We start from the raw sequence: 26,094 nt of genomic DNA, 5'->3' as shown, positions 1-26,094 counted from the left end.
AGCACAGTGATTCAGTTCTACAAATACATATATTCATCCTTTTTTAGATTCTTTTCTCATATAGGTTATCACAGAATATTGGGTAGACTTCCCTGTGCTATACAGCAGGTCCTTGTGGGTTATCTGTCATACATAGTAGTGTGCATGTGTTCACCCCAATCTCCCAGTTTATCCCTCCCCTCTCCCTACGCGTTCCCCTTTGGTAAACATAAGTTCGTTCCCCAAGCCTGTGAGTCTGTTTCTATTTTCTAAATAAGTTCATTTGCATCTTTTTTTTTTTTTTTTAGATTCTGCATATAAGCAGTATCATATGATATTTGTCTTTCTCTGTCTGACTTCACTTAGTATGATCATCTTTAGATCCATCCACGTTGCTGCAAATGGCATTATTTTGTTCTTTTTTATGGCTGAGTAATATTCCATTGTATATATGTACCACATCTTCTTTATCCATTCATCTGTCAGTGGGCATTGAGGTTGCTTCCATGTCCTGACTATTGTAAATAGTGCTGCAGTGAACATTGGGGTGCATGTACTTTTTCTGATTATGGTTTTCTCTGGATATATGCCCGGGAGTGGGATTGCTGGATCATATGGTAGCTCTATTTTTAGTTTTCTGAGGAACCTCCATACTGTTCCCCATAGTGGCTGTATCAGTTTACATTCCCACCCACAGTGCAAGAGGGTTCCCTTTTCTCCACACCCTCTCCAGCATTTATTGTTTGTAGACTTTTTGGTGACGGCCATTCCGACCAGTGTGAGGTGATACCTCATTGCAGTTTTGATTCACATTTATCTGATAATTAGTGATGATGAGCATCTTTTAATGTGCTTTTTGGCCATCTGTATGTCTCCTCTGGAGAAATGTCTATTTAGATCTTCTGCCCTGGGCCCGGACTTCTGACCCATGGCAACTGTGAGATAATAAATGACTGGTAGTTAAAGCTTCTAAATTTGTTGTACTTTGATGTAGCAGAGAGAAAAAACTGAGTGGGACTCCTGAAGCTTGTCACCCAATTTTTTTTTTCTTTCAGTTATCTTTTACATATTACGAGAGATATATACGCTAGACGTATTGCAGACACATTGGCACAAAAGTTAAGCCTCTCTGGACCCCACTCCCCATCCTTTTCCAACTACCTACCCCAATTCTTATCTGTGGCTAGATTTTTTGAGGGCATTATACACATATACACATTCTTTTCAGGTTCTTTTCCATTATAGGTTATTACAAAATACTGAGTATAGTTCCCTGTGCTATACAGTAGGACCTTGTTGTTTATTTTATATATAGTAATTTATATATTTTATATATGTTCATTCCAAACTCCTAATTTATCCCTCCCGTCTTTCCCCCTTGGTAACCACACATCTGCTCTCTCTGTCTGTGAGTCTGTTTCTGTTTCATATATATGTTCACGCGTGTCATATTTTAGATTCCACATATAAGTGACATCGTATGGTATTTGTCTTTCTCTATGCGACTTCACTTACTATGATGATCTCCAGGTCCATCCATGTAGCTGCAAATGGCATTATTTCATTCTTTTTTATGGCTGAGTAATATTCCATTGTGTACTTGTACCCCATCTTCTTTATCCATTCCTCTGTGATGGACATTTACTTTGTTTCCATGTCTTGGCTATTGTTTCTGTTCTCATGTTTTAAATCCCATCTCTACATCAGTTGATTTCTTCTTTGTTATGCCCAAGGGCCTCTTTTCTACACTCGCATTTTATAAAATCGGTTGACTTTGTGGTCTCCCCGTTTGATCATCTCAGAAGATCTCCAGTGTGTCAAGCTCAAGAGAAAAGCTTAGATTGTTTTTCTCCCCGGGGGGGTGGGAGGAGGAGGAGGAGGGGGAGGGGGAGACATGTTGCCACGAGACAAGAGGAAACACGTCAGGGTTAGGCGCTGATCCGTGGGGTTATCCCTGTCAGAGGCTACCTTCTCCCAGTGGACCCCCAGCTGGCTCAGGTGATAAGTGGCCTCTTTTGGGGTGTTTTTGTTCGTTTGTTTTGTTTTTTAAAAATTATTTATTAATTTTTGGCTGTGTTGAGTCTTCATTGCTGCACGCGGGCTTTCTCTAGATGCGGTGCGCGGGCTTCTCGTTGCAGTGTCTTCTCTTGTTGCGGAGCACGGGCTCTAGGCGCGCGGGCTTCAGTAGTTGTGGCTCGCGGGCTCAGTAGTTGTGGCTTGCGGGCTCTAGAGCGCAGGCTCAGTAGTTGCGGCGCACGGGCTTAGTTGCTCCGTGGCATGTGGGATCTTCCCAGACCAGGGCTCGAACCCGTGTCCCCTGCATTGGCAGGCAGGTTCTTCACCACTGCGCCACCAGGGAAGTCCCGGCCTCTTGTGTTAAAGCTTATTTATTTGTTTATCTTCTTCTCACTTTGAAGTAACACAACCTCCTCAGCTTTAATTATAACCTCCAGGCAGGTTACTCCCTAATCGGATATTTGCAGTGTGCCCCAGGTTCATTCACATTTCCAAACGTCTCTTGCATGGTTCCTAGCAGCTGCCTTGCCAGCACCTCAACTCCAAGCACCAAGTCTCCAAAGACGAATCATCCAGCCCCCAATTCCAGCTCCTCCTGTCAAAGTCCCTCTTCTTTTAAAGGCTTCATCATTTGTACATTTGGGGTTGAATCCTTCAAGCAGATTTTGGCCCCACTGCCTTCCACACTGTCCTCACTGCATCTCTAGCTGGAGAACATGTTTCTTTACAAGAGCTGCATTCCGCTCTTCCCTTGGATTCTAGCATTTCCCTGGCATTGACTATGTTCTCAGTAATATTCTCAAAGGAAATGTGAAATCCCTTCTTTTTTTTTTGGACATCCACTGCACGTTAGAATCACCACACCCTTTCATCCTAGTGTTCACTGCACTTACAGCCCTGTAACTAATGTCTTTACCTTTCCCTCCTCAGTTCAGTGTAAACTGAAATTTCCAAAGAATAAACGGAATTGCATTCTTGGGGTCGTCGTCTTCTCTCTACTATTCTTTCTGGGTTTTCTCCTCTCCTGTTGATTCCTCACTTCTCTGACCTCCTCCTTCTTCCTTCTCCTTTTTCTACCCTCCTCCTCCTTCTGGCCCTCCGTCTCCTTCTCCATCACCTCTTCCTCTTCCTCTCGTTCTTTTTCTTCCCCGCCCTTCTACTGTGTCCTTCTGTCCCTTCTTCCTGCCCCTTGTGGTGTTTCTTCATCTCCTCCTCACCTCTTTTGCCCCCTTGTCGTCCCCCTCTGGTGCTTCTTCCTTCTTTACCGTAACCATGTCTTCCTCTTCCTCATCACTGCCCGCATCTCCAAGACACATCTGTGTTTTGTCTTTGGTGCATTTTCTGTTTTTCTCGGATCTCCTCAATGACCCTTCAAGATGGATCTCATTATTCTTTGTAAACAAGGATATGATGGACTCTAGAAATAAGTTAACTCGCTGAAGCTCACACCCTTGGCAAGTGGCCAGGCAAGATTTTCAGCCCTCACCTGCATGCCCCAAACATTCAGCTCTGTCCTTGACTACTCCCACCAGAAGTTACACCAACTATAACCTCTCTCATTTTACAATACTTTCGAAACAAAACTCTAGCACATACCCCATCTTTCTTTGCAACCCTTCTCAGAAAAATTCCTCGATAATGTGAGCGCGTTCATTACCTTGTTTCTGCACCTTTATTCTCTCGAGTCCATTCCTATCAGACTACAGTCCCCATGACTCCACAGGGCCATTTTTTTTTTTAAGTCTTTATTGCATTTGTTACAATATTGCTTCTGTTTTATGTTTTGGTTTTCTGGCTGCAAGGCATGTGGGATCCCAGCTCCCCAACCAGGGATCGAACCCACACCCCCTGCATTGGAAGGTGAAGTCCCAACCACTGGACCGCCAGGGAAGTCCCCACAGAGCCATTTTTTTTTTTTTTTTTTTTACAATTTCTCCCAATGATCTCCTTGTGGCCAAACCCATTGGCATTGCCCTGTCTTACTCTCTTTGTCAGCTGCAATGGATCCTATTTTCCTGAAGTCTCACCAGCAGCCCCTCATCCACTCCATTTGCTCTTTTTATCTTTATTTAGAAAAATTATTTCCTCTTTGCATTGCTTCCGCTCACCATAACAAATGTCCTTTTTCCTTCCAATGAACATATTTAGAAGTTGTGTATGATGAATGCTCTATATCTGGCTTATTCTTTATTGAATGTTTTGTCTTATCCACTGAATTTTTATTCTCTTGGGGGACCAAAGCTCATGAACCTTGCTATCTCTCATGGTCTCCAGCGTATTGAAGACTCTTACTAAAATATCTGTTAAATAAATAAAAGAGAGAATGAATTCTATCATTTCTTAACTGCGTAAAGTTGAACTTCTCTGTCGAGCGTAATAAAATTCACAATAGGATGGTTTGTCATTTTCATGGTTAGTTTTTATCTTCAAGATAGTAACAGTAGCTGCATAATTCAGATTCCGTGGAACAGTCATCTATTTTTTTTTTATCATTTCTCATGTTATTTAAGTTTCTCTAATGAGTTTGAAAATTCCATTTCAGGTTGCAAATGAAAAATTTAATCATTGCTTTTCGGTTTAGAGGATGTCAACAGATGTCCCCAATTCACTCTGTCTAAATGTGGTCTTTTGATATTCTGATGCTGTGAGTTGGCACTTTCTTTTTCACTCCCCCATTTCTGCTTAGGGAACGCAAGACTCCCTAAGTAAGATGTATTGTAACTGTGTTGTCTACCTTCCCCAAATCCTGTACTTTTTTGCCTGTTGCCTACAGAATGAAAGTCATAATATTTTAACCTGCTACTTCAGGCCTTTCATATCTAGGTAAAAATCTCACGTCAATTATTTTTAATTCCTCTGCAACTCCATGATATCTGTGTTTTTATTTGCATTTTTCACATGAAAAACTAGAACAGAATCAGAGGATAAAATGACTTTCCTAAAGTTTCATAGCAATTTAGAAATGAAGCCAAGACTGAATACCAGACCTGACTCCCCACCAGGTTACAAAGCATGCACCCAACATGAAGTGAAGTTACAACGTTAGTTAAATTGTTGTGATGCAAAATGAAAATACTAGATTTACACAATATGGGAAATCAAACCCTCCTATAAAATAGTTTTTTAAGTGTACTTCAAAATAATCCTTTACCATGAAAACAAAACAAAAGTACATTACCATCATTGAGGCAAATATGAATTAATGAATATGCTTTCACAATTATGTTTCTGGAGCCTTGTTCAGTGCCTGGCACATAATGGAAGATACATAAATACCTTTGTTATTGTTACATGCAAAGGCATAATTGCATATATATGAATACATGTATGTATTTGTATCACAATTATTTAAGTAAGTTGATTTAAATACATCATTATTGTTACTTGCAAAGAATTTAATCAATACGTATTTGTATCACATTTAAATTATATCATAATTTAGGTTAGCTAATTTATTTTTTCAATAGTGAGGTTTTTCTTTAATAGAAGTAGTTGATTTACAATGTTGCATTAGTTTCAGGAGTACAGCAAAGCAATTCAGTTACACATATACACATATCTTCATTCTTTTTCAGACTTTTTTCCATTATAGGTTATTACAGAATACTGAGTATAGTTCCCTGTGCTATACAGTAAGTCCTTGTTGTTTATGTATTTTATGTATAGTAGTGAGTCTCTATTAATCTCATACTCCTAATTTTTCCCTTTGCCCTTTCCCCTTTGATAACCATAAGTTTGTTTTCTATGTCTGTGTGTCTATTTCTGTTTTGTATAATTTCATTTGTATAATTTTTTTTAGATTCCACGTATTAGTGATATCGTATGATATTTGTCTGGTTTGCTTCACTCAGTATGATAATCTCTAGGTTAGCTAATTTAAATATATGTTCTTGTTACATGCAGAAGTATAATTGCAGTTATAAGTATCTATATACAATTATACTTTTGCATGTAACAAGAACAAATATGTTTGTATATACATATATATATGTATGCATTTATGTATATACACATATGTGTATCACCTTTTTTTTATTGGAGTATAATTGCTTTACAATGTTGTGTTAGTTTCTGCTGTACAGTGAAGTGATTCAGCTCTGTGTATACATACACCCCCTCCCTCTTGGACCTCCCTCCCATTCCCCCCCGTCCCACCCATCTAGGTCACCACAGAGCACTGAGCTGAGCTCCCTGTGCTACACAGCAGGTTCCCACTACTTATCTGTTTTACACATGCTAGTGTATTTATGTCAAACCTATTATCCCAATTCACCCCACCCTCCCCTGCCCCCCATCCCCCTGCCATGTCCACACGTCTATGTCTGTGTCTCTATTCCTGCCCTGGAAATAGGTTCATCTGTACTATTTTTCTAGATTCCACATACATGTATTAATATATGATATTTGTTTTTCTCTTTCTGACTTACTTCACTCTGTATGATATGACAGTCTCTAGGTCCATCCACATCTCTACAAATGACCCAATTTTGTTCCTTTTTATGGCTAAGATTCCATTGTATATGTGTACCACATCTTTTTTATCCATTCATCTGTTGATGGACATTTAGGTTGCTTCCATGACCTGGCTATTGTAAATAGTGCTGCAGTGAACATTGCGGTACATGTGTCTTTTTGAATTATGGTTTTCTCAGGGTATATGCTCAGTAGTGGGATTGCTGGGTCAGATGGTAGTTCTATTTTTAAAGTTTTTTAAGGGACCTCCATACTGTTCTCCATAGTGGCTGCACCAGTTTACATTCCCACCAACATTATAAGAGGATTTTCTATTCTCCACACCCTCTCCAGCATTTATTGTTTCTAGATTTTTTGATAATGGACATTCTGACCAGAGTGAGGTGATACCTCATTGTAGTTCTGATTTGCATTTCTCTAATAATTAGTGATGTTGAGCATCTTTTCATGTGCCTCTTGGCCATCTGTATTTCGTCTCTGGAGAAATGTCTGTTTAGGTCTTCCGCCCAATTTCTGATTGGATTGTTTGCTTTGATATTGAGATGCCTGAGCTGTTTGTATATTCTGGGTCCCTTGCTTTGTTTGCAAATATTTTCTCCCATTCTGAGGGTTGTCTTTTCATCTTGTTTATGGTCTCCTTTACTGTGCAAAAGCTTTTAAGTTTCATTAGGTCCATTTGTTTATTTTTGTTTTTATTTTCATTAGTAGGTGGGTCAAAAAAGATCTTGCTGTGTTCTGCCTATGTTTTCCTCTGAGTTTTATAGTGTCCTGTCTTACATTTAGGTCTTTAATCCATTTTGAGCTTATTTTTGTGTATGAAGTTAGGGTGTGTTCTGATTTCATTCTTTTACATGTAGCTGTCCAGTTTTCCCAGCAGCACTTATTGAAGAGACTGTCTTTTCTCCATTGCATATTCTTGTCTCCTTTGTCATAGATTAGGTGACCATAGGTGCATGGGTTTACCTCTGGGCTTTCTATCCTGTACCACTGATGTATAATTCTGTTTTTGTGCTGTGTATCACCTTTCTATAACCATATTACAATTGCAAATTTTTGAGGCTATGATTATATCATAAATCAAGATATATATGTTAATTATAAATATGTAAGTATATATAATGCACATGTAGTCTTTTATTTCCTTTCTGTCAGATTCTTTAGTTAATAGGAACATAAGCCATTCAGAACAGGAAAAGTTAAACCGTGTTGAAGAAATACCACCTGAAATACAGCCAAGTCTCTGTGTAAACTTTTACATCCACAAATCTACACCGTGATTAGGATCATGCTTTGTTCCTACCTCCAGGCAGAAGCACACTTACCTCCTTGCCTTGTTCTCTGATCCTTCCCCTTGATCTGTCGTGTCTTAACGGGGATGATTTTGGATTGTTCGCCAGCCGGGTAGGAACTGAGCTGAGGATGGGGGAAGGAGTCGCCCTCCAGGCAAAGTAACTTGATCTTACACACCTGCTATCTTGCAGACTGTTACCGTGGGGTCGCTGGGGTCTAGGGCTTCATGAACCGTGGCACAAATATCCTTCCGATCAGGCGCTGTGCTGTGCAGCTGCGGAAGAGGGCAGCCGGCTGAGTTTTGTGCAGTTGATCTAGGGTTTGGCTAGAAGGCAAAGGCCCCAAGAGGGACACGGCTTGACAGGGTGAAGGAAAGAAAAGTCAGGCTCGCATCCAGCTGCGGTACCCTCTCCACAAGCAAGTTCATGGTCAGACCAAGCAGGGGAAAAGGCAACAGCCCCCCCTGGGACAGGGGCTTCTGAGAGCTGGAGGAACAGCTGGTGTAAAAGGGTTGCTGAAGATACAGGAAAAGATGGGCATCAGCCACTGCATATGCTGTCTCAGGTCCAACCTTATCCAGAATGTTCCCATCTTATTCCCACATGTATTTAGAGCCTTTTTAGGAAAATATTTCCTCTGCTTCCAGCTCCTCATAAAAGTGCTGACACATAAAAACATTTTTATGAAATTAGTAAAGAAATAACCAAGTCTCCTCAGAATTAGATCAATGTAGGCTTGAATTAAGCTGTATGCCCTCTTTTTTTTTTTTTTAAAGGCAGCTAGCCCCAATACACATGTATACATATGAAATCCCCAACATTCGACCATTTTTGCTCTATAAAACGACACTTTCATCCTTGAACAAAATAGGTTCGTTTATGACAAAGGAAAATGGGGACTGGCTTCGACGTGATTTTAATGAGTTAAGAAAAGTGACAATGAAAAAAAAAGAAAAGAAAAGAGGCAACTATCTGGTTTAGACCTACTGTATAGCACAGGGAACTCTACTCAGTACTCTGTAATGACCTACATGGGGAAGGAATCTAATAAACAGTGGATATATGTATATGAATAACAGATTCACTTTGCTGTACAGCAGAAACTAACACAACATTAAAAATCTACTCCAATAAAAATTACTCTTTAAAAATGCAGAGGGGGTCATGGCACTATAGTATTTCACTGGCTAAACATTCCACACTTTATTTCTTCATTCTACTCTTTATGGACTTGTGTTGTTTTGACTTAAAAAAATTTTACTCTTACAGTATTTCTATGAACATTCGTATGTCATGCGTCCAAATGTACAAATGCAAGAAATTTTCTAATGTGCGTGTGTAGCATGTAGGTAATGACGGAGTATGAGGTTGGAAGTCAAATTTCATTTTCCTCATACGGATATCAAATTCTGTCAATCAGCCTTTCCCCACTCCCATGAGTGCCACATCTATGATATACCAAATGTCAGTTATGAATGAAAAAAAGAAATGCAGAGGGGGAAGAAATCCTCCAGCAATTTAAGCACATGCCTACGTTCCTCTGTAGTTCTGCCTTCCATAAGACAACTTTTTAAGGGCTTGTGAAAGTGCAGCTAAGGTGAACCAAATGGGTTGTATGGTTATATTCTATGTAATAATGGTTTCAACGTCTGCAAAGGTTTCCGTTGCTATAAAGGTCTAGCTAATTCTCCTTCCAGAAAATTCTTATAAGGAGTAAGGTATCGAGGTGTGTGTGCATGTTTCTGTGTATATATATCTAATGATTATATTTAATATGTATAAGTCATTCGTTCACCAGTTTAATAGCTGCTATTAACAGAGGCATTTGGCATTCAAAGACTTTTGTAAGAAAGATATATACAACCCAACTCATTTATCATGATCACTTTTTAGACATGTAATTTAAAGCACCAATTTTTAATAGCATTTAAAAATCAGTTTTAATATCATTGAATATTCAGAAAACGTGATCCTGTATCACGTAACTATTTCTTGAGGGACACACCTCGCTAACACACACCCAAACCAGCTTGTCGGTATTACCCGCAAAACCCTGACTCCTTGAGGGAAGGCTGTGTTTTTCCACTTTGCCTCACTACGTGCCCCAAGACACAGAGGAGTTCTGGGCTTCTGGTAGACAAAGAAAAAGTCAATTTTGAATGAAAGGAAGAAGGAGGAAGAAAAGAATTGTGGGATCAGAGGAGATACCAACTCCCAAGGAAATGTCTCTGCCCGCATCATTTTCCCCTCCCCCTGCTCACCATTAAACACACTCCAGGAGACTGGAAACACCAAAAACATTACTCTGAGGGAAAAAAAAAAAAAAAATCTATTCTTTCATGCTAAACTAACTTTTAAGCAAAACTCGATAGCAAGTTTAATACATTGCTTTTCACATTGTCAGTGATCGGTAAACATTTTTCCACTTCTCTTCTACAAGCTTTCACAGGTTTGCTTTTTCCACCATTTATTGACTAACTCCATAGTTTCCCACATCCATTCAAGTCTAAACGCTGTGAAAAAGCGGATCGTGCTTGCCTGACGCTCAAACCATACCTTTATCTGCTCCCTGGTACCTGTCCGCTGATTTAGCCAGGGCTGATCCCTTAGTGGTGGACCGTATCATCCATGGCACCGTAGTAAGGGCTGTGGAAAAAGCAAAGGTCTGCTAGATGTGGGTTCATGTCTCAAGAAGGCTGTGGGGTACAGTGGATATACCTCATAGAACTTATAGTTATATCGACTCTCTGGAACAAATGGTATTGAACGCCCAAAGAAACACGGATCTTTGGTGAAAACAAAGCAAAACAACAGGAACCAATTGAGGGGTTGTCTTCCTTCATGTAAAAGAGTTTCAGATTGTTTCCTACTTGTATTGTAGTTGGGAACACACTGAGGGGACATCAACGGAATGGTTTGCAATTGTCTTTCAGGAACTATCCCTTCATTTCCAAGGGCTCTTTGGTTCCTGCATCCTATAAAACTCCTAGAGGAAAACACAGGCAGGACCCTCTGACATAAAATGTAGCAGTATTTTTTTGGCTCTGCCTCCTAAGGCTCAGAAAACAAAAGCAGAAATAAACAAATGGGACCTAATTAAACTTAAAAGCTTTTGCACAGCAAAGGAAACCATCGGGAAAACGCAAAGACAACCTACTGATTGGGAGAAAATATGTGCAAATGATACAATCGATAAGGGGTTAATATCCAAAGTATATAAACAGCTCACACAATATAAAAAACAGTTCAATTAAAAAGTGGACAGAAGACCTGAATATTTTTAAAAAGTAAATGGATATCACTTCAGAAAGAGTTAAATCATATGTGTGTGTGTGCGTGCACGCATATGTGTGTCTTTATATACATATACAGATATCTGCAAAAACAGAATATGTATATGTACATATGTAAATATATACGTGTATACGTATGTTTTTGCAGGTATCTATATGTGTGTTATATATGTGTTTGTATACATATGATGTTTTACTATGAAAAGCTACATATTCTAACGTCAGTAACATCATGTTTAATGCATAAACCAAAATTTTGAAAGTGTTCCTATATGTATCACTCATGAAAATGTAAATGAATCAGTTGCAATCACCTATAAAGACAGAAAGATAGTGATTTCACTTTAAAAATACTGATTAAATTCAGCCCTTAAGAATGCATAGATAAAATAAATGATTCAGGAAGGTTAAAGGAAAACCAAGACCAGTTGTGGCCGGGAGCAATGCAGATCAAAAGGAAGCAGAGAGAATTACATTAATATGATGCAAAACAGAAGTTACAGAAAACACAGTAAATAAAAATGTATCCCATTTAAACACATGTACCATTCAGAGTAAAGCTATTTATTGCCGTGAACCTTTGAGAATCAAGGGAACTATTCATAAATGCAAGAATGATGGAAAATCCTCTCTCAAAAGTTTAGTTTGTTTCAGTCAAATTAGCATGAAACAAACAAATGTTCATCAGACGCTCCACTCTCTTCCATACCTTACTAGTCAATTTTTCTATTCAACTTTTCCCAATTGGTTCATACATAGATACACATATCTATATATCCTGCATTCTAATGTTTTGTCAATTAAAATGACTGCAAACAACTTCTGTAAGTGTGTGGCTTCTTTTCCGTTTCCTTATGTCTTAGTTTGAATGTAGTCGAATTAGTTTCAAGATGTACCATTTCCACCTTCATTCAGTTCCAATATTTCCTAATTTAAATGATCGTGCTGTCATGGTCCCACTGGTTACTGAGGAGAGAGGTGATTACTTTTCAAACTTTTGTGTAACTCGTCCTCACATTTCTTTAGACTGGCTTTATAATTTGCTATGTGTTCATTTGTTGTTAAAGTTCTGTGGGACTCAAAGATGCATGTTGAGTCTCCAGTTTTGGGGCAGTCGTGTTCTACATATGCACCTTAGGAAATGTATTCATTGTGTGTTAGCTGTGCTATACAGATACTCTGTATTTTCTCTTGATGTAGTCTGCTTAATGTACTAATTGCCAAGAGCAGAAAGTTAACTCACTATGGTTATGGATTGGTCGATTTCTCATTGTTATGCCAAATGTGCTTCAAATATTGACGCACTGCTAATAAATATACACAAGTTTAGACTTGGTGTGTCTTCCTGGAGCAGTGAACTTCTTAGCAATATGTAGTTACCCTGTATTTTTTTTTACTTGAATTTGATTTATAATATTGTGTTAGTTTCTGGAGTATAGCAAAGTGATTCAGTTATATATATATATTTGTCAGATTATTTTCCATTATAGGAGACTGAGTATAGTTCCCTGTGCTACACAGTAAATCCTTGTTTATCTATTTTATGTATAGTAGTTTGTTAATCCCAAACACCTCATTTATCCCTTCCCCTTGCCCTTTGGTAACCATAAGTTTGTTTTCTATGTCTCCTGACCCTCTTTAAATGGAATAATCCTTTGTGACTTCTACTTCATTTTCTCCAATATCAAGAGTTACATCCATCTACTCGTGAGTATCAGGTATGTGATGTTTCTCTTTCCATCTAGTTGCTTCTTACATCTGTGTTCTCTGCAAACAGCATACAGATGCATTTTTTGAAAACGCAATCCTCCAGTTCTTATCTTTGAATAGGAAAATTGATCTGATTAGCATTTGGTAGGATCTTGATGTTATCTGTCCTTTTTACTTTCTTTCATCTTACATGGCTCCCCTTCCATACCCATCCTCCTTTCTTTGATTCTTTGGAACTAGCCCTCCAGATTTTCCTGTTACATTTCCAGAAGTTATATATCCTCTGTGCATTATTTTAATGATTTCTCTAGATACTTTAATGCACATATTTAAGTCCTGAAGTAATCTACATGTGTATCAACTCGAATCAAATCCCCAACTGTTAGGCTGTTGCAACCCTTCATGTGTATCATTTTCTACAATCTAAACTTTGTTTAGATTTTCCCCCACGTTTGCTTCTTCCCCCTCTCCCTCAGCATTTGCTGCATTTCTCTTTGAATATGTTCTTTCTTTAAATTTTATTTATTTATTTATTTATTTTTGGCTGTGCTGGGTCTTCATTTCTGTGCGAGGGCTCTCTCCAATTGCGGCGAGCAGGGGCCACTCTTCATCGCGGTGCGCAGGCCTCTATCGGCGGCCTCTCTTGTTGCGGAGCACAGGCTCCAGATGCGCAGGCTCAGTAGTTGTGGCTCACGGGCCCAGTTGCTCCGCGGCATGTGGGATCTTCCCAGACCAGGGCTCGAACCCGTGTCCCCTGCATTAGCAGGCAGATTCTCAACCACTGCGCCACCAGGGAAGCCCCTGTTCTTTCTTTAATGCATCCTTTATTGAATATGTTCTAATTATTTAATGCATCTTTTAGACTTCACTTAAGAAAGCAGTGTTATAGGCAGACCTTTCCTTTTTGTTGTCTAAAAATACCTTTACTTCCTGTTTGCCTTAAAAGGAGCTTCCCTGGACATACAATCCTAGGTTGACAATTATTTTCATTCAGAGTTTTGAAGGTACGTACAACTCCAGTGGCTACTCGTTTCCATGAGAAGTCAGAAGACAGTCTAGTTTTTTCTACTAAAGGTAGAAATGTGGCTCTTCCCTCTACAGCTCCTTTAACATTTGTGTTCTGTGTTCTTTGCTTCTTTGACGACAACATACCTTGGCTTGGATATTTTTTAAATTTACACTCTCAGATAGGTTGTGCCTCCATCCAGGCAACGGTGTCTTGCTTCCATTCTTGAAATTTCTTAATCATTATGCGTTTAATACTGCCTTCTTCCCAATCTCTCTATCATGTCTTTGTAAGACTCTAATTACATGTAGGCAGTAATTTCTCACCCCCTTTGTTCTATGTCTTTTAATGCCTATTTCCTACTTTCTTTTTTTGGGGGGGGGCCTTTTTTGCAACATTCTTTCTAATGTGCCCCAGTCTACCCTCTGGCTTACTAATTTTCTCTTCATTTGCTGTTTAAGTCAATCATTTTGCAAGTTGGCTGGCAAAATTGTGGATATAACCTTGTTTCTTCATCATATTTCCCATGCACATTGTATTTCTTCTAATATTTTACATGTACTTCTTTTTCATTTGGACTCTTAGGGGCCTGATTGCTTTTGCATTTGCAGACCTCTTTCTGTGGGTTGTTGTTTCTTTTGTTTCTGCTTCTCTCCTGGTGCCTCTTTTCCTTGGATGATTTTTTGTTTTTTGTTCGTTTGTTTTTGTGGGGATGTTTAGATGAGTTGGTGTTCCTGGCACTGTATTTATAGGAAATCTTTGAGGATTCCATTTGAAGTGCATCCCTCTAAACAAAATGTCAGTGTGTTTCTACCAAGCCTTTGGAGGTACATCTAGTTTATAACTATTTTAAGCTATGGTTTCAATTTAGGATTTTCAGGCAAACAAATGGAATGGATTGTGGTGGCAGAGACACACAGGTAAAGGATTTTGTTGGAAGTATGTGGGGAAGATTCTGGGTTTTTCTCATTCATTCGTTCATTCATTCATTTATTTCTCTTCATCCACACCAAGCTCAGATTGGGAAGTATTCTCAACAATGTACTTTTGAACAAGACTTACCTTGTATGATATCACTTATATGTGGAATCAAAAAAATACAACAAACTAGTGAATATAACAAAAAGAAGCTGACTCACAGATCTAGAGAACAAACTAGTAGTTACCAGGGGGGAGGGGCAAGATGGGGGAGGGGAGTAAGAGGTACAAACTATTACGTTTAGAATAAGCTACAAGGACATATTGTACAACACGAAGAATATAGCCCATATTTTATAACAACTATAAATGGAGTATAACCTTTAAAATCTGTGAATCACCATATTGGACACCTGTAACTGATGTACTATTTGTAGAGCAACTATACCTCAATTTAAATCAAAAAGAAGATTTCCCTTATAAACTGTTCATTTTCTGCAAATGCAGACTTCTTTTTGGGATCTTAGTCTTTGGGGGTTGTTTTTGAATGCCCAACCTTCTTGGACCAGAGGATATTTTCCATCCCTTTCTCCTACTCCCTTATATGTGCTTGCGTACAAACCAGCATTTATGTTACCAGGGTCGGCATGTGCATATACAAAAGGGAAAATTCCCAGTTCACAATTCCATTTCTTCTTTGGACTTTTGCTTCTTTTCATTTCTCTCATCTCTGAGGAATATACTCCTCTATTTCCAGCTGCTCCGTGATGATTTATTTATTCGTTTAAAAAATTTCCCTGCAGTGTGTTGACTCTGAGGATTTATGTAAAAGAGACTTTCTGCCACGTTTGGGTGGCATGTGCTCTTTGTACTTTAGCTATTTTGTCTGGCATCTGCATAGCTTTCTTGGTATTAAGAAGTATCAAGAACATAATCCTTTTTATAGAAAGCATATTTTCTATCAATTAACAATTTGGAAAGGGTGGGAAAGGAAATTAAACATTTTTGCTCAGTCCAACAGCATGATTTCTTTCATTTTATCTGTTGCAATGCGCTATTCTTGCACCTCACATTAAGAAATAAAGTATGGGGACCTCCCTGGTGGGGCAGTAGTAAAGAATCTGCCTGCCAATGCAGGGGACACGGGTTCGAGCCCTGGTCCGGGAAGATCCGACATGCCGCGGAGCAACTAAGCCCGTGCGCCACAACTACTGAGCCTGTGCTCTAGAGCCCATGCACCACAACTACTGAAGCCCGCACTCCTAGAGCCCGTGCTCTGCAACAAGGGGAAGCTACTGCAATGAGAAGCCCGTGTACTGCAAGGAAGACCAGCCTCTGCTCGCCGCAACTAGAGAAAGCCCGCGTGCAGCAACGAAGACCCAATGCAGCCAAAAATAAACAAATAAATCAATTTTTTAATAAAAGAAGAAATAAAGTATGTCTAGGGATGTTTTATTGCCTATTGTTGCTTCAGTTTATTTCAAGTATAGGTCATGCTCTGCACCAGGAAAAATGCCTACCAGTTTCTTCTTTTACATCTTGTTGGCATACCCTTCTGTACTACTAAAATGTTAGGACTGATCATGGGATCTCATTTTAATTTACGAACCTTACTAATGCCAGGATTACTCCCCAACACTGGGACAATATACGTTTCCTCCTTGGACAGCAGATTCAAAGCTGAAGAAGGGACTTCATGAACAGCTTTATGAACCCATCTCTCTCTTTTTACCTCACCCCTCTCCCCACCTCTGTCCTGCCCTCTGTAATACGCATGTATCACCTTTATTAAAATGTATGCATTTCAAACTGTTTATTGAGTTAAAATTTACATACTATGCAATTCACCCATTTAACGTGTCAATTCCATGGTTTTTAATAGTCTCACAGATTTGTGCAGCTATCACCATAATCCATTTTTAGAATATTTTTGTTACCTTAAAAAAACAAACCCGCACTCCTTAGCAATTACCTCCCAACACTAGGCAAACAATAATCTACTTTCTGTCGTTACAGATTTACCTATTCTGCACACATCATATAAATGGAATCATCTCTTATACTATGTGATCTTTTGTGCGGGGGTTTATTTGATTTTACATCAGATGTATGCATGTCCTAGCACGTAACATTACTTCATTTCTTTTAAGTGTTGAATGGTATTTCATTGTATGCATAGACTATATTTCTTCTATGCATTTATCTGATGATGGACATTTGGGTTGTTTACACTTTTTAAGCTGTAATGAATTAATGATGCTGTGAACATTCGTGTACAGATTTTTGTGTAGATGTGTTTTCCTTGCTCTTCTGTATATACCTAGGAATGGATTTCTAGGGTCATATGATCACTCTGTATTTACTGGAGGAACTGCCGATTGTTTCCCAAAACAGATGTACCACTTTGTTTTCACCAGCCATGGGCAACAGTTCCAATTTCCCTAAATCCTCTCCAACACTTGGTGTTGTCTTCTTGACTGTGTGTGTGTGTGTGAAGTAGTATCTCATTGTGGTTTTGTGTTTCCCTGATGGCTTACATGCATCATCTTTTTTAAAATTAATTTTTATTGGAGCATAGTTGATTTACAATGTTGTCTTAGTTTCAGGTGTACAGCAAAGTGAATCAGTTATACGTATACCCACTCTTTTTTAGATTCTTTTCCCATATAGGTCATTACAGAGTATTGAGTAGAGTTCCCTGTGCTGTACACTAGGTCTTTATCTATTTTATATATAGTGTGTGTATATGTCAATCCCAATCTCCCAATGTATCCCTCCCCTGCCACTTACCCCCTGGTAACCATGAGTTTGTTTTCTACATCTGTGACTCTATTTCTGTTTTGTAAATAAGTTCATTTGTACCATTTTTTTAGATTCCATATATAAGCGATATCACATGATGTCTTTCTCTGTCTGACTGACTTCACTCAGTATAACAATCTCTTGGCCCATCCATGTCCCTGCAAGTGGCATTATTTTGTTCTTTTTATGGCTGAGTAATACTCCATTGTATATATGCACCACATCTTCTTTATCCATTCATGTGTCGATGGGCATTTAGGTTGCTTCCAGGTCTTTGCTACTGTAAATAGTGCTGCTATGGACATTGGGGTACATGCGTCCTTTTGAATTATGGTTTTCTCCAGGAACATGCCCAGGAGTGGGATTGCTGGGTTATATGGTAGTTCTATTTTTAGTTTTTTCAGGAACCTCCATACTGTTCTCCATAGTGGCTGCACCAGTTTACATTCCCACCAACAGTGTAGGAGGGTTCCCTTTTCTCCACACCCTCTCCAGCATTTGTTATTTGTAGATTTTTTGATGATGGCCATTCTGACTGGTGTGAGGTGATACCTCATTGTATTGGTAGTTTTGATTTGCATTTCTCTGATAATTAGTGAGTGATATTGAGCATCTTTTCATGTGCCTCTTGGCCATCTGTATGTCTTCTTTGGAGAAATGTCTATTTAGATCTTCTGCCCATTTTTTTGATTGGGTTGTTTGGTTTTTTTCATATTGAGCTGCATGAGCTATTTATATATTTTGGAGATTAATCCCTTGTCAGTTGCTTTGTTTGCAAATATTTTCTCCCATTATGTGGGTTGTCTTTTCATTCTGCTTATGGTCATGTATCATCTTGATGGGGAATAATCCAGACATTTTAAAACCTCTTCTCTATAAAGCTTCCTATGGTGCTTCCCCTACATTTTTATTTATTATTTGTTTAATTTCTGTAAGTCTTGATTCAGGAAGCTTTTGGAAGATATAATCCAACTCATTGTTTCCTTCTCAATTCTCAGTGGATTATAAAATCGTTGGTCAAATTTTAATGAAGATGGTCCTTAAATAAATACATATATTTTCAGTATATTGGAGAAAATCCCCACATTGATGAGAAATAAAAATGAATATTTTTCCTCATGTGAATATAATAAGTTGATGATGATGATGGTGGTGATGATTTCTATTATTTCCATAGGTAACAAATATATTCATAGCCCTTCATTTCTTCTATAAGGTAGCTGTGGGGTTTTTTTCTCCTCTTGTATCAAAGTTCATAGCAATAATTTACAATGTAGAACACTGAGTTTTCTGACCAGTGCTTGTTCTTGTGTCTCTTTGTAATTTTCATGTCTATTTAATCACCCAAGCTTGGGGATAACTGCCAATCACATTTCACTATGACCAGCGAGGAATGCAAGAAAAAATAGCTCACAGGCAAAATGTCTATTTTATTGCAATTTATACTTTTATTCTAAAATACAACAAATTTTAATCTATGTTCTATCTTGATTAACAGACTCAGTATGCATTCTAAAATGTATTCTAAACTAGAAAGTATTCAACTTCGCCAAAAATTGTTATACCATCTGCCACTGGGCATGAAAACCAACTAAACCATAAACACTTTTTATTTGATTCTCCTTGGAGGAGCAATGCATAAACAGCTTCTCTATGGATTAGATAAGGTAGCTGATTTACTGAATTTAGTTAAAATGTTACATTCTAATGCATGTGTGACTTGAGATTAATCCTATTCTTTTTCTATGGAGGGAAGTCGTGCCTTTTATTTGCTTAGAAACATCAGATAACCTTGGCCACAAGATCAACTCATGGAATGGTAAGCAAGTTACTGAAATATGATCATTATTTCTATTTATTTTTGCATGTAGGAGAGACTTAGAACGTTCACAGACTAATAGCTACATTCAAATACGCTCTCAATGTATCAGACATCCTCTAAATGTGTATTCCCTAGGCCTTCCAATCATCAGAATCCTTGAATATATTTTCCTTTCATAAAAACTCCCCCAAAGGCAAGGGAGAAGGATTAACCCACAACTGGGATATATATGTTGTGATCTTTTACTTTTAGTTATGTAGTTATTGATTTTCACAAACAAACGTGATTCCAAGGAAATGTGCCCTTTTTCCTCATGTTAAACAAAACTGCCATTGCTTAATGTGTGTTTCTGAAAGGGAGGCATTCAGATGTAAAGAAACATTTGGAGAGTTTAACGGAGACTGAAAAATTAACACATGGTGTTCCAGACTGCATTTCTTACCTGTGTTTTCGTTCTGTAGGTTGGAAAGAAAACAGTGAGTACTACTATTTATTTATCTTAAGATATTTAGTCAGCAAAATACACACATAAATTTAACTTTTCAAATTCATCTCACCACCCACTATGAGGGTTTATTAAGAGAAACTCAACAGTTATATCACACTAGAGGGAATTAGGCATTCTTCAAAAGGGCATGAATTTTTCCAGTTAGGCATTTAAGTGGTGGGTATGATTTTGGAAACCCAGAATCTCAAAATTGATAGTTATCATTACAGTAAGATTCTTAGAGTAAACCAACTCCCTCATTTCTAACAGATGGCAAAAGTTTTCAATGGAATGACCCAACTTCTTGGGAGAAGTATCCCAAGGAGTCAAGTAATGTAACTTGATGGCACAATAACAGAAATTGAAACTGTCTCTCAAATTCATGGGAAATGTAGTAAAAAGTGTGGTGAGCCTTAGGAGAGATGCAGCCAGGAAAATAATTTCGTGTTCAGGATATTTTGAGTCTTGGAGGTTAGTGACACATAAGGCCCCTCTTCCTATTCTACATTGATTTTTAAAACCCCTAATTAAATAGTTATAGGAAAAATTCTTTCAAAACGATCATTTCAGTATATGTGAGAATCTCCACAATGATACGAAATGAAAAGCTCTTAACTTGTTTTGAAAAACTGCTTTTTTTGCCAAAAGTTTCCATGGATAACAGAGACCTTTCTAGTGTTCCCATTCTTGGTTAATGGTTCTTTTCCCAGATGCAGAGTTTTCCCGCACCTGTCTCCCAAGATGATGGCAACAAGGATATGTCAAGAATGAAAAAGCTACACTCTATTGTAAGAGCTCTATACATAACTTATACCATCAGAATACAAAAGTATCAAGGATACACCATTTTCTGAAATCAGTTTCCATTTCTGATAAATAACCTATCTGTTAACCTAAACTAGGTACGTATGCATCTATTAACCAACATGGAACTTTAATCTCTTGCACATCAATGTCTTAGCTGATGCGTATTTGAGGAGAATGGAAACTCTGTTTCTGGATTCATCCAAAATTATCCTGGATAACTCTTGTTTCTCCACCATTTCCATAAAAGGTGCCCTTGTCTAGATATTTTGCCACCATCACATCCATGTTCTAGCACACACAAGAGGAAAAGTCAACTGGAAGAGACGAGTGACTTAAATTTGCACCCAATTGTTTCCATCCACATCCCATAAGCTAACACACACACAAGTGTATAATGAAGTGGCTTCTCTCCATCTGGCACTGTGTTTGCTTCTGTATATGCTGTGATGACAAGAGACAGAATTTACTGTTTACAGCAAGATTCGCTGTGGAGCTTCTAGGTATGCTAGACCTCTGCAAATATTAAAATACAGATGAGATTGGATTAAGTATTTTGCAAACTGGTAGCAGTTTTCCTGTTTTTAAAAAATATTCTGGCATATGAGAATGTAGTTTTTTTTTTATTCTAGGAGCCATCTAAGATAAAGTCTGTCCCTCCCAACATACAAAAGTCTAATGTAGGAGAGGACTCAAGATGGCAGAATAGAAGGATGTGGTGCTCAGCTCCTCCCACAAGTACATCAAAAACACATCTACACGTGGAACGATTCTCACAGAATACCTACTGAAGGCTGGCAGAAGATATCAGACACTGAAAATTGCAAGAAAGATCTCCACGTAATCAGGTAGGACGAAATGCAGAAAGAAGAAAAAAAAAAGGAATGGGGACAGAACATGAGCCCATGGGAGGGAGCTGAAATGAGAGTTGAGCCCCAGGGGCCATGACATTTAGGAAGCAGGGCTGAAATCTGAGCTGTCTCCCTGCTGCTGTGCAATCCACATATTTATGCTATCACTACCAGCTTTGGAAACTCAGCATGTGTGGGACATCTGAGCATGGACAAGTGATCCCATGCCTGGGACAGGTTCAGCCTTAGCAGCTGTGGGCTTTGTGGGTTCACAGATGCAGAGGTAGGGCCAGGGTCTGGGATGCTTCCATAGCTCACGTAGTGGGTCCAGGTGCGCAACTACTGCGGTCCTGGGACCTGACTTCAGTGGATCTGCGCTGGTGGCTTTGTGAACACCGTGCCTGAGGGACACCATGGCTGATGGCATCCTCATGGTTGAGGCGGGGCCGAGGGCAGTGCCAACAACAGTGTACTTTGTGAACCTGTACAACAGGTGACAGGCGATACCACACAGCACAGGCTCTGGTGGGGGAATACTCAGTGGCTCCTCTCCCAGTGGAAATGCTCCAGTCCCACCTACCTCACACTACAGCTCAGAAACAGATCTGGGGGCCTCTACTGCAATAATTCAGAAGTAGGCCCTGCATCCTAACAGAGTGGTGACACTAACAGAATAACAAGGAGGGCTGCCTGGATAGCCAGGGCAGGCTCCAGTCATCACAACACCTGTCACACCCCCTATCAAGGGGACAATGGCCAGCACACAGTAAGAAAATACGCTGCAGGCAACCATACTAAAAAGAGCCCCCGGACCAAAATAATAGACTGATGCAGGCCACACAGGGATGCTCCCACATAACAACAGCCCTCCAATACCGCACTAGATAACTGTTTCCCTTAAACTCACAGAATCAGAGAAGTAAAATGAAGAAGAACAGGATCCACTCCCAGTTAAAAGACCAAGAAAATTCCCCTGAAAGAAAAAACACTGAAACAGACCTCTTCTGTCTAATAGATACCAAGTTCAAAAAGGAGGTAATGAATATACTGAAGGAATTAAGAAAGGCTATCAACAGAAATGCAGAGTACTGTAAAAAGGGATACAAAATTAATACAGAGAAATCTCTGGCATTCCTATACACCAACAACAAAAGATCAGAAAGAAATTAAGGAAACAATCCCATCTACCATCACATCAAAAAGAATAAAATACCTAGGAATAAACCTACCTAAGGACATAAAAGACCTGTACTCTGAAAACTATAAGATGCTAATGAAAGAAATCAAACATGACACAAACAGATGGAGAGATAGATCCTGTTTGGGATTGGAAAAAATCAATATTGTCAAAATGAATATAATAGCCAAGGCAATTTACAGACTCAATGCAATCCCTACTAAACTACAAACGGCAATTTTCACAGAACTAGAACAAAAAATTTTTAAATTTCTATGGAAACACAAAAGACCTTGTATAGCAAAGCAATCCTGAGAAAGAAAAACACAGCTGGAGGAATCAGGCTCCTGGACTTCAGACTACACTACAAAGTTACAGTAATCAAGACAGTATGGTACTGGCACAAAAACTGACACATAGATCAATGGAACAGGATGGAAAAGCCAGGAATAAACCCACACAGCTATGGTCAATTAATCTATGACAAAGGAGGCAAGAATATACAGTGGAGAAAAGGCAGTCTCTTCAATAAGTGGTGCTGGGAAAACTGGACAGCTACATGTAAAAGAATGAAATTAGAACACTCCCTAATGCCATACACAAAAATAAACTCAAAATGGATTAAAGACCTAAATGTAAGACCAGACACTATAAAACTCTAAGAGGAAAACATAGGCAGAACACTCTGACGTAAATCCCAGCAAAATCTTTTTGGATCCACCACCTAGAGTAATGAAACAAAAAACAAAAATAAATAAATGGGACCTAGTTAAACTTGAAAGCTTTTGCACAGCAAAGGAAACAATAAACAAAATGAAAAGACAACCCACAGAATGGGAGAAAATATTTGCAAACAAAGCAACTGACAAGGGATTAATCTCCAAAATATACACATTGCACATGCAGCTCGACATGAAAAAAACAAACAACCCAATCAAAAATGGGCAGAAGATCTAAATAGACGTTTCTCCAAAGAAGACATACAGATGATGGCCAAAAAGCACATGAAAAGATGCTCAACATCACTAATTATTAGAGAAATGCAAACCAAAAACTACAGTGAGGTATCACCTCACACCAGTCAGAATGGCCATCATCAAAAAGTCTACAAATATCAATTGCTGAAGAGGGTGCAGAGAAAAAGGGAACCCTCCTACACTGTTGATAGGAATGTAAATTGGAGCAGCCACTGCGGAGAAAACTACCATATAATCCAGCAATCCCACTCCTGGGAATATATCTGGAGTAAAACATGGTTCAGAAGTATTATACATGCACCCCGATGTTCACTGCAGCACTGTTTATCCAAGACATGGAAGCAACTTGTGTCCATCAACAGAATAATGGAAAAAGAAGATGTGGTACATATATACAATGGAATACTACTCAGCCATAAAAAAAGAACAAAATAATGCCATTTGCAGCAACATGGATGGACCTACAGATTACCATACTAAATGAAGTCAGAGAAAGACAAATATCATATATTATATGTACAATCTATCTAAAAAAAATGATACAAATGAACTAATCTACAAAAGAGAAACAGACTGAGACTTTGAAAACAAACTTATGATTCCCAAAGGGGAAAGGTGGGGGGAAGGATGAATTTGGAATTAACATATACACACTACTATATACAAAATAGATAATCAAGAACCTACTGGAAATCTACTCAATCTGTCATGAAAAAGAATCTGAAAATAAGGGATATATGTATATCTATAACTGAATCACCTTTCTGTACCCTCAAAACAACACAGCAGTGTAAATCCACTATAATATAAAATAAAAATTAAGAAAGGCTATCAATAGGGATGCAGATTACTGTAAAAAGGAACTACAAAATATAAACATGAGTCAAGGGAAATTAGAAAATTCATTTGCTGACATGGAAGCTGAGCTAAAGGCAATGATTAGTAGACTGGATAATACACAAGAATGAATATAAGTGATCTGCAAGATAGAATAATGGAAATTGACCAATCAGTACAGGAGAAAGACAAATTTTAAAAATGAAAACAATATAAGAGACCTATGGTATAATATAAAGCATGCCTATCTATGTGTAATAGGGATTCCATAAAGAAAAGAAAGAGAAAAGGGAATCAAAAATGTATTTGAAGAAATTCTGGCTGAAACCTTCCCAAACCTAAAGAAGGAAACAGATATCCAAGTACAGGAAGAATTAGAGGGTCTAAACAAGATGAGCCCAAACAGACCTATAACAAGACATATTATAATTAAAATGGCAAATGTTAAAGAGAGGATTCTAAAGGCAGCCAGAGACCAACAAAGAGTTAATTACAAGAGAACCCCCATAAGGCTATCAGCTGATTTCTCTACAGAAACGTTGCAGGCCGGAAGGGAGTGGCAAGATATATTCAAATTCCTGAAAGGGAAAAATCTGCAGCCTAGTATATACTCTACCTAGCAAGACTATCATTTAGAATAGAAGAGAGAAAGAATTTCTCAGACCAGCAAAAACTAAAAGAATACAGCAAAACCAAACCTATCCTAACAGAAATATTGAAAGGTCTTCTCTAAATAAAGAAGCAGTAAGAATCTATAGGAAAGAGAAATCACAATTGGAAAGTAAATCACTTAAATAAGCTAGTATACAGGTATTTTAAAAAGATTTATGACAGTAATGATAATCACAATGAAGAGCAAAAGGATAAACATGGAGATGTAAACAAGAACAGCAAAATCCTAAAATGTGGGGGGGGAGAGTAAGAAAGTGTAGATTTTTTTAAAAAGAATGTGCTTGAGCCTATATGACTGTGTAAAACAAGTAATCACAAATCAAAAATATACACAAGATTCACAAAAACCAAATAGAAAAGAACATAAGCATAATACAAAAGAAAACCATCAAGCCACAATAGGAAAGAGAGGAAATACAAAATCAACTGGAAAATGTTTAAAATGGCAATAAATACACATCTGTCAATAATTCCCTTAAATGTCAATGGACTAAATGTTCCAATGAAAAGACAAGAGTCTACAATATGCTGCCTACAAGAGACCCACTGTAGGTCAAAGGACACACATAGACTGAAAGTGAAGCCACCATCACCCTAATACCAAAATAAGATAAAGACACTACAACAAAAAGAAAATTACAGCCCAATATCTATGATGAATATAGATGCAAAAATTCTCAACAAAATAGAAGCAAACCAAATCCAACAACACATGAAAAGGATCGTACATCATGATCAAGTTGGATTCACCCCAGGGTCACAAGGATGGTTCAACATAGGCAAATCAATGTAATGCACCACATAAATAAAAGACAAAAACCATATGATCATCTCAATAGTTGCAGAAGAAGCATTTGCTAAAACTCACCATTCATGATAAAAACTCTTACCAAAGTGTGTACAGAGGGAACATACTCAACATAATAAAAGCTGTTTATGACAAACCCACAGCCAATATAATACTCAACAGTGAAAAGCTGA

At 38.3% G+C, this 26,094-nt stretch overlaps 1 long non-coding RNA gene across 2 annotated transcripts in view; it reads left to right on the top strand.

Moving 5' to 3' along the window:
- The window catches only part of LOC309619997, a 273,721-nt gene that overhangs the window by 230,504 nt on the left and 17,123 nt on the right, over positions 1 to 26,094 (top strand). The window contains exon 3 of one of the 2 annotated variants that reach the window (XR_014239356.1): positions 21,232 to 21,447. This is a non-coding gene — a long non-coding RNA (uncharacterized lncRNA). Of the gene's footprint in view, positions 1 to 21,231; positions 22,367 to 26,094 lie in introns of those variants that run through there. The other variant, XR_014239357.1, reaches the window with a different exon arrangement.

Source organism: Balaenoptera borealis, assembly GCF_965194805.1.
Source record: "Balaenoptera borealis genome assembly, chromosome: X".
Classification (NCBI taxonomy): domain Eukaryota; kingdom Metazoa; phylum Chordata; class Mammalia; order Artiodactyla; family Balaenopteridae; genus Balaenoptera; species Balaenoptera borealis.
This window is presented reverse-complemented; position numbering and strand designations above follow the sequence as displayed.